The 10000-nt window shown below is 42.3% G+C and overlaps 2 protein-coding genes and 1 long non-coding RNA gene across 6 annotated transcripts in view; 1 reads left to right on the forward strand and 2 right to left on the reverse strand.

The window, feature by feature from the left end:
- The window catches only part of LOC138057855 (uncharacterized), a 167429-nt gene that overhangs the window by 90565 nt on the left and 66864 nt on the right, over positions 1-10000 (reverse strand). The window lies entirely within an intron of this gene.
- Positions 1-10000, reverse strand: part of LOC138057856 (uncharacterized) — a 32303-nt gene that overhangs the window by 19701 nt on the left and 2602 nt on the right. The gene's annotated exons all lie outside the window — the stretch shown is intronic.
- LOC138058276 (uncharacterized) overlaps positions 1-10000 on the forward strand; it is an 11326-nt gene that overhangs the window by 715 nt on the left and 611 nt on the right. Inside the window, exon 3 of the long non-coding RNA XR_011133841.1 lies at positions 1-50. This exon is cut by the window's left edge and continues 284 nt beyond it. This is a non-coding gene — a long non-coding RNA (uncharacterized lncRNA). The remainder of the gene's footprint in view (positions 51-10000) is intronic.

The following is a 10000-nucleotide window of genomic DNA, read 5'->3' on the forward strand; positions in this document are numbered from 1 at the left end:
GGGTGTGGATTATAAATGGAAGCACCTGAGGTGCTTTCCTCAAACACAAGGTAAGAATCAAGAAAAATTCGCACTTTAATTTATTGCGTTAAAAAGACGATTTTTTACTCTCGACAACTCCTGCGAAGTCTCTGTTTTTGTGTTAACAAAGAAACCAGTCTTTGTAGCCAGAAAGCAGATAACAAACATGCACTAAAAAAGTACAAGAACGTGCACGGGACAATCGCCCAGGACCTGCTGCGACATTTTGAAGTGCTTAAGGGCCCACAGACGGATTTTTCGCGCATTGCTAAGAAAGTGAAATGTTACTTTCGGTGACTGACGTCATCATATCATGAGCTGACAAGAAAACCCACTCACAAGCAAAAGTCACCGCATAAACTGTTGTTTCCAAGGAAGGTTTTTCCTCGCCCTTCCTCGCGCTCGTTATCAGATCAACTGCGCAGGCGTAAACGAACTGACTTCCGGTTTGAGAAAAAAGCTAAATTTCCAATTACATGGCACGTTTCACCCCCAAATACAGAATATAGCTAAGCATTGATCTTTTAAAATCATCTTTTTTGAAAAAGTTATGGGTATTTCAGTATCGTTTATATCTTTAAAAAGAACATTTTTCAAAATAAAAAGAAAACCATGCTTGGATGGATGCAAAAACGAATACAAATTCTCAAACCATCGATTAAATACCCAAATTGCGTTGCACGGAGACAAATTTAGAGTTTGCTTTTATTGGTCACGTGACCATGGACGTGGTATGATGACGTCATATTTAGGGTTATTGGCTTACAAAAGTTGGAAACTGACCAGAATAATGCCAAACTCTTTCAAATTACTTAACCATTACATCCTTAGCAACACACCCCAAAAAATACGTCAGTGGGCCCTTAAGAAATGCAGGAACAAATTTGACTGGTTATTGTACGAAATGCTTTTCATAAGAACTTTAAAGCCATATCTCAACGTGGAATCAGATTCTATTCGTGCGAAAGTATTTTTATAATCTTTGCACCTTGTTATGTCAATTTTCGCGCCATATCGCTTTAAATGCTGTAATTTGCATGATCAAACATTTTTCCTTGATAATGGAGTCATGACTACTCCGAAACGTCGGATTTTATCGTTCGTTTTTACTATTTTATGTTTAAGAAATCTCTTAAAATAGCACTAAAAAATAATACAGATAATAAGAGTTGTGCCATGCTTTTAGCATGGTTTCCATAAGCTAAAATTCTCAGCCCAAAATAAGGAAACCCCAAAGTTAATTACTTTAGTTTGAAAAAGTAGACATTGTCAGATGATAAGAACCATTTGCACGTGAGGATGGCAAAGGATGGCAAAAGGCGGCGTGGATGCAAATAGATTAAAATATGAATTTTTAAAATTTGTTAGGCTGAACCTTAAGTCAAACATTCAAGGTTGGCTGAGAAATTTTATTTTCTATATCATGCAAAACAGTGAGTAACAGTTAAATTGCAATAAGCACTTTAACTAAGGAGTTTCACTTTGAGATCGCAAACATTTCTTTTTCTGGCAATCAATACCTATATCTCGTACATAGAAATTAGGACCTTGTCGAGAACCCACCTTAAGACTGAATTTCCAAGTATCCCTATTTTGCCAGACAAAAAATATATAGATGTTCGTATATGCAGGCTTTTACTATGGTTTTTTTTTTTTCTCTGACTAAGAAACCTTTGTTGGTTTTGGTCAGACTGTGGTTTTAAGTGTTAGAATGCTTTTGATGATCAGCTGTTTTGTATTGGATTGGGTGCTTAATTAAGACCATACAATGTATGATTGTGTCAGCAATAACTGCTGTCATCAACACATACATTGACGAAACAATTATTGTTATTGTGACCAACAGCACTAATTCTTTTTTACTTCGCAGATTGTTTACTTTCCTTTTCAATAATCACACATTATCTTTAGTCATACTTTGTCTCTGTGCGAAGCCAAACTGAGTTAGGCTTGTGACGATGGGCATTCTTTGTTTGTTCATTCTTACGACCCTTTCTCTTCGATCAGATTAATTTAGGCTTGTCACGATGGCCATTCATTGTTTGTTAATTCTTACGACCCTCTCTCTTCCATCAGGTTGAGTTAGGCTTGTTACGATGGCCATTCATTGTTTGTTCAGTCTTACGACCCTCTCTCCTAAATCAGGTTGAGTTAGGCTTGTGACGATGGGCATTCCTTGTTTGTTCATTCTTACGACCCTTTCTCTTCGATCAGATTAATTTAGGCTTGCGACGATGGCCATTTATTGTTTGTTGATTCTTACGACCCTCCCTCTTCCATCAGGTTAAGTTAGGCTTGCGACAATGGCCGTTCCTTGTTTGTTCATTCTTACAACCCTCTCTCTTCCATCAGGTTGAGATAGGCTTGCGACAATGGCCTTTCCTTGTTTGTTCATTCTTACAACCCTCTCTCTTCCATCAGGTTGAGTTAGGCTTGTGACAATGGCCATTCCTCGTTTGTTCATTCTTGCGACCCTCTCTCTTCCATCAGGTTGAGTTAGGCTTGTGACGATGGCCATTCATTGTTTGTTCATTCTTACGACCCTCTCTCTTCCATCAGGTTGAGTTAGGCTTGCGACAATGGCTGTTCCTTGTTTGTTCATTCTTACGACCGTCTCTCTTCCATCAGGTTGAGTTAGGCTTGTGACAATGCCCATTCATTGTTTATTCATTCTTACGACCCTCTCTCTTCCATCAGGTTAAGTTAGGCTTGTGACAATGGCCATTCCTTGTTTGTTCATTCTTACGACCCTCTCTCTTCCATCATGTTGAGTTAGGCTTGCAAGGATGGCCATTCCTTGTTTGTTCATTCTTACGACCCTCTCTCTGCCATCAGGTTGAGTTAGGCTTGTGACGATGGCCATTCATTGTTTGTTCATTCTTACGACCCTCTTTCTTCCATCAGGTTGAGTTAGGCTTGCGACCATGGCCGTTCCTTGTTCGTTTATTCTTACAAACCTCTCTCTTCCTTCAGGTTAAGTTAGGCTTGTGACGATGGCCATTCCTCGTTTGTTCAATCTTACGACCGTCTCTCTTCCATCAGTTTGAGTTAGACTTGTGACGCTGGCCATTCATTGTTTGTTCAATCTTACGACCCTTTCTCTTCCATAAGGTTGCGTTAGGCTTGTGACGATGGCCATTCATTGTTTGTTCATTCTTACGACCCTCTCTCTTCCATCAGATTGAGTTAGGCTTGTGACGATGGCCATTCATAGTTTGTTCATTCTTACGATCCTCTCTCTTCCATCAGGTTGAGTTAGGCTTGCGACAATGGCCGTTCCTTGTTTGTTCATTCTTACAACCCTCTCTCTTCCATCATGTTGAGTTAGGCTTGTGACGATGGCCATTCATTGTTTGTTCATTCTTACAACCCTCTCTCTTCCACAAGGTTGAGTTAGGCTTGTGACGATGCCCATTCATTGTTAGTTCATTCTTACGACCCTCTCTCTTCCATCAGGTTGAGTTAGGCTTGTGACGATGGCCATTCATTGTTTGTTCATTCTTACGACCCTCTCTCTTCCATCAGGTTGAGTTAGGCTTGCGACAATGGCCGTTCCTTGTTTGTTCATTCTTACAACCCTCTCTCTTCCATCATGTTGAGTTAGGCTTGTGACGATGGCCATTCATTGTTTGTTTATTCTTACGACCCTCTCTCTTCCATCAGGTTAAGTTAGGCTTGTGACGATGGCCATTTATTGTTTGTTCATTCTTACGACCCTCTCTCTTCCATCAGGTTGAGTTAGGCTTGCGACAATGGCCGTTCCTTGTTTGTTCATTGTTACAACCCTCTCTCTTCCATCATGTTGAGTTAGGCTTGTGACGATGGCCATTCATTGTTTGTTCATTCTTAGAACCCTCTCTCTTCCATCATGTTGAGTTAGGCTTGTGACGATGGCCATTCATTGTTTGTTCATTCTTACAACCCTCTCTCTTCCACAAGGTTGAGTTAGGCTTGTGACGATGCCCATTCATTGTTAGTTCATTCTTACGACCCTCTCTCTTCCATCAGGTTGATTTAGGCTTGTGACGATGGCCATTCATTGTTTGTTCATTCTTACGACCCTCTCTCTTCCATCAGGTTGAGTTAGGCTTGCGACAACGGCCGTTCCTTGTTTGTTCATTCTTACAACCCTCTCTCTTCCATCATGTTGAGTTAGGCTTGTGACGATGGCCATTCATTGTTTGTTCATTCTTACGACCCTCTCTCTTCCATCAGGTTGAGTTAGACTTGTGACGCTGGCCATTCATTGTTTGTTCATTCTTACGACCCTTTCTCTTCCATAAGGTTGCGTTAGGCTTGTGACGATGGCCATTCATTGTTTGTTCATTCTTACGACCCTCTCTCTTCCATCAGGTTGAGTTAGGCTTGCCAGGATGGCCATTCCTTGTTTGTTTATTCTTACGACCCTCTCTCTTCCATCAGGTTAAGTTAGGGTTGTGACGATGGCCATTTATTGTTTGTTCATTCTTACGACCCTCTCTCTTTCATCAGGTTGAGTTAGGCTTGCCAGGATGGCCATTCCTTGTTTGTTTATTCTTACGACCCTCTCTCTTCCATCAGGTTAAGTTAGGGTTGTGACGATGGCCATTTATTGTTTGTTCATTCTTACGACCCTCTCTCTTCCATCAGGTTGATTTAGGCTTGTGACGATGGCCATTCATTGTTTGTTCATTCTTACGACCCTCTCTCTTCCATCAGGTTGAGTTAGGCTTGCGACAACGGCCGTTCCTTGTTTGTTCATTCTTACAACCCTCTCTCTTCCATCATGTTGAGTTAGGCTTGTGACGATGGCCATTCATTGTTTGTTCATTCTTACGACCCTCTCTCTTCCATCAGGTTGAGTTAGACTTGTGACGCTGGCCATTCATTGTTTGTTCATTCTTACGACCCTTTCTCTTCCATAAGGTTGCGTTAGGCTTGTGACGATGGCCATTCATTGTTTGTTCATTCTTACGACCCTCTCTCTTCCATCAGGTTGAGTTAGGCTTGCCAGGATGGCCATTCCTTGTTTGTTTATTCTTACGACCCTCTCTCTTCCATCAGGTTAAGTTAGGGTTGTGACGATGGCCATTTATTGTTTGTTCATTCTTACGACCCTCTCTCTTTCATCAGGTTGAGTTAGGCTTGCCAGGATGGCCATTCCTTGTTTGTTTATTCTTACGACCCTCTCTCTTCCATCAGGTTAAGTTAGGGTTGTGACGATGGCCATTTATTGTTTGTTCATTCTTACGACCCTCTCTCTTCCATCAGGTTGAGTTAGGCTTGCGACAATGGCCGTTCCTTGTTTGTTCATTCTTACAACCCTCTCTCTTCGATCAGGTTGAGTTATTGTTGTGACGATGGCCATTGCTTGTTTGTTCATTCTTACGACCCTCTCTCTTCCATCAGTTTGAGTTAGACTTGTGACGATGGCCATTCATTGATTGTTCATTCTTACGACCCTCTCTCTTCCATCAGGTTGGGTTAGGCATGTGACGATGCCCATTCATTGTTTTTTCATTCTTACGACCCTCTCTCTTCCATCAGGTTAAGTTAGGCTTGCGACAATGGCCGTTCCTTGTTTGTTCATTCTTACAACCCTCTCTCTTCCATCATGTTGAGTTAGGCTTGTGACGATGGCCATTCATTGTTTGTTCATTCTTACGACCCTCTCTCTTCCATCAGGTTGAGTTAGACTTGTAACGATGCCATTCTCGGTTTGTTCATTCTTACAACCCTCTCTCTTCCACAAGGTTGAGTTAGGCTTGTGACGATGGCCATTCATTGTTTGTTCATTCTTACGACCCTCTCTCTTCCATCAGGTTCAGTTAGGCTTGCGACAATGGCCCTTCCTTGTTTTTTCGTTGTTACGACCGTCTCTCTTCCATCAGGTTGAGTTAGGCTTGTGACGATGGCCATTCATTGTTTGTTCACTCTTACGACCCTCTTTCTTCCATCAGGTTGAGTTAGGCTTGTGACGATGGCCATTCCTTGCTTGTTCATTCTTACGAACTTCTCTCTTCCATCAGGTTGAGTTAGGCTTCCCTGGATGGCCATTCCTTGTTTCTTCATTCTTACGACCGTCTCTCTTCCATCAGGTTGAGTTAGGCTTGTGATGATGGCCATTCATTGTTAGTTCATTCTTACGACCCTCTTTTTTCCATCAGGTTGAGTTAGGCTTGCGACAATGGCCGTTCCTTGTTTGTTCCTTCTTACAACCCTCTCTCTTCCATCAGGTTGAGTTAGGCTTTTGACAATGGGCATTCATTGTTTGTTCATTCTTACGACCCTCTCTCTTCCATCACGTTGAGTTAGGCTTGCGAGAATGGATGTTCCTTGTTTTTACAGTCTTACGACCGTCTCTCTTCCATGAGGTTGAGTTAGGCTTGTGACGATGGCCATTCATTGTTTGTTAATTCTTACGACCCACCCTCTTCCATCAGGTTGAGTTAGGCTTGTGACGATGGCCATTTCTTGTTTGTTCATTCTTACCACCCTCTCTCTTCCATCAGGTTGAGTTAGGCTTGCCAGGATGGCCATTCCTTGTTTGTTTATTCTTACGACCCTCTCTCTTCAATTAGGTTGAGTTAGGCTTGCGACGATGGCCTTTCCTTGTTTGCTCATTGTTACGACCCTCTCTCTTCCATCAAGTTGAGTTAGGCTTGTGAAGATGGCCATTCATTGTTCGTTCATTCTTACGACCCTCTCTCTTCCATCAGGTTAAGTTAGGCTTGCGACAATGGCCTTTCCTTGTTTGGTCATTCTTAGAACCCTTTGTCTTCCATCAGGTTGAGTTAGGCTTGCCAGGATGGCCATTCCTTGTTTGTTTATTCTTACGACCCTCTCTCTTCCATCAGGTTAAGTTAGGGTTGTGACGATGGCCATTTATTGTTTGTTCATTCTTACGACCCTCTCTCTTCCATCAGGTTGAGTTAGGCTTGCGACAATGGCCGTTCCTTGTTTGTTCATTCTTACAACCCTCTCTCTTCGATCAGGTTGAGTTATTGTTGTGACGATGGCCATTGCTTGTTTGTTCATTCTTACGACCCTCTCTCTTCCATCAGTTTGAGTTAGACTTGTGACGATGGCCATTCATTGATTGTTCATTCTTACGACCCTCTCTCTTCCATCAGGTTGGGTTAGGCATGTGACGATGCCCATTCATTGTTTTTTCATTCTTACGACCCTCTCTCTTCCATCAGGTTAAGTTAGGCTTGCGACAATGGCCGTTCCTTGTTTGTTCATTCTTACAACCCTCTCTCTTCCATCATGTTGAGTTAGGCTTGTGACGATGGCCATTCATTGTTTGTTCATTCTTACGACCCTCTCTCTTCCATCAGGTTGAGTTAGACTTGTAACGATGGCCATTCTCTGTTTGTTCATTCTTACAACCCTCTCTCTTCCACAAGGTTGAGTTAGGCTTGTGACGATGGCCATTCATTGTTTGTTCATTCTTACGACCCTCTCTCTTCCATCAGGTTGAGTTAGGCTTGCGACAATGGCCGTTCCTTGTTTTTTCGTTGTTACGACCGTCTCTCTTCCATCAGGTTGAGTTAGGCTTGTGACGATGGCCATTCATTGTTTGTTCACTCTTACGACCCTCTCTCTTCCATCAGGTTGAGTTAGGCTTGTGACGATGGCCATTCCTTGCTTGTTCATTCTTACGAACTTCTCTCTTCCATCAGGTTGAGTTAGGCTTCCCTGGATGGCCATTCCTTGTTTCTTCATTCTTACGACCCTCTCTCTTCCATCAGGTTGAGTTAGGCTTGTGACGATGGCCATTCCTCGTTTGTTTATTCTTACGACCCTCTCTCTTCCATCAGGTTAAGTTAGGGTTGTGACGATGGCCATTTATTGTTTGTTCATTCTTACGACCCTCTCTCTTCCATCAGGTTGAGTTAGGCTTGCGACAATGGCCGTTCCTTGTTTGTTCATTCTTACAACCCTCTCTCTTCGATCAGGTTGAGTTATTGTTGTGACGATGGCCATTGCTTGTTTGTTCATTCTTACGACCCTCTCTCTTCCATCAGTTTGAGTTAGACTTGTGACGATGGCCATTCATTGATTGTTCATTCTTACGACCCTCTCCCTTCCATCAGGTTGGGTTAGGCATGTGACGATGCCCATTCATTGTTTTTTCATTCTTACGACCCTCTCTCTTCCATCAGGTTAAGTTAGGCTTGCGACAATGGCCGTTCCTTGTTTGTTCATTCTTACAACCCTCTCTCTTCCATCATGTTGAGTTAGGCTTGTGACGATGGCCATTCATTGTTTGTTCATTCTTACGACCCTCTCTCTTCCATCAGGTTGAGTTAGACTTGTAACGATGGCCATTCTCTGTTTGTTCATTCTTACAACCCTCTCTCTTCCATTAGGTTGAGTTAGGCTTGTGACGATGGCCATTCATTGTTTGTTCATTCTTACGACCCTCTCTCTTCCATCAGGTTGAGTTAGACTTGTAACGATGGCCATTCTCTGTTTGTTCATTCTCACGACCCTCTCTCTTCCATTAGGTTGAGTTAGGCTTGTGACGATGGCCATTCATTGTTTGTTCATTTTTACGACCCTCTCAATTCCATCAGGTTAAGTTAGGCTTGTGACGATGGCCATTCATTGTTTGTTCATTCGTACGACGCTCTCTGTTCTATCAGGTTGAGTTAGGCTTGCGACAATGGCCTATCCTTGTTTGTTCATTCTTACAACCCTCTCTCTTCTATCAGGTTTAGTTAGGCTTGTGACGATGGCCATTCCTCGTTTTTTATTCTTACGACTGTCTCTCTTCCATGAGGTTCAGTTAGACTTGTGACTATGGCCATTCATTGATTGTTCATTCTTACGACCCTCTCTCTTCGATCAGGTTGAGTTAGGCTTGTGACGATGGCCATTCCTCGTTTGTTTATTCTTACGACCCTCTCTCTTCGATCAGGTTGAGTTAGGCTTGTGACGATGGCCATTCCTTGTTTGTTCATTTTTACGACCCTCTCTCTTCGATCAGGTTGAGTTAGGCTTGTGACGATGGCCTTTCCTCGTTTGTTCATTCTTACGACCCTCTCTCTTCCATCTGGTTGCATTAGGCTTGTGACGATGGCCATTCCTTGTTTGTTTATTCTTACGACCCTCTGTCTTCCATAAGGTTGATTTAGGCTTGCGAGGATGGCCATTCCTTGTTTGTTCGTTCTTAGGACCCTCTCTCTTCCTTCAGGTTGAGTTAGGCTTGTGACGATGGCCATTCATTGTTTGTTCATTTTTACGACCCTCTCTATTCCATCAGGGTGAGTTAGGCTTGTGACGATAGCCATTCATTTTTTGTTCATTCTTACGACCCTCTTCTTGCCATCAGGTTGAGTTAGGCTTCCCTGGATGGCCATTCCTTGTTTCTTCATTCTTACGACCGTCTCTCTTCCATCAGGTTGAGTTAGGCTTGTGACGATGGCCATTCATTGTTAGTTCATTCTTACCACCCTCTCTCTTCCATCAAGTTGAGTTAGGCTTTCGACGATGGCCATTCATTGTTTGTTCCTTCTTACGACCCTCTTTCTTCCTTCAGGTTGAGTTAGGGCATTCATGGTTTGCACTGAGGACTTTGTTTCCTTTTTGGCCTTCTATTCAGTTGTTTGTTAAGTTTCAATTCTCCTTTAATTTGAATGGGTGCACATCCGTGTCACTGGGAGGAAGATGCTCAACAGTTGTTTAGTCATGGTAACATTTTAAATTTATTAAAATAGTTTATGTAATGGAGAAAGTCCATTCGTTTTGACCAGTTTAACTGCTAGACCTATATGGCCTGCAGAAATTTTACTGATCTTGTTATCCATCCAGCTCAAGATGTGACTGTCATATTTGGCGAGTCAAGGGAATTTTTTTTTTTAATTTTTCAGTTGATCTGGAAAGATTTATAGCTAAATTTGTTGACTGCTCTGCACCATGATGACAAATAGATCTTATTACGTCAAGCTGTTTTTTTTTTTTTGCCAAACCGCAAAGACATTCATGATAAATA

The sequence above is a fragment of the Montipora capricornis genome, chromosome 7 (genome assembly GCF_036669925.1).
Source record: "Montipora capricornis isolate CH-2021 chromosome 7, ASM3666992v2, whole genome shotgun sequence".
NCBI classification, from domain to species: Eukaryota; Metazoa; Cnidaria; class Anthozoa; order Scleractinia; family Acroporidae; genus Montipora; species Montipora capricornis.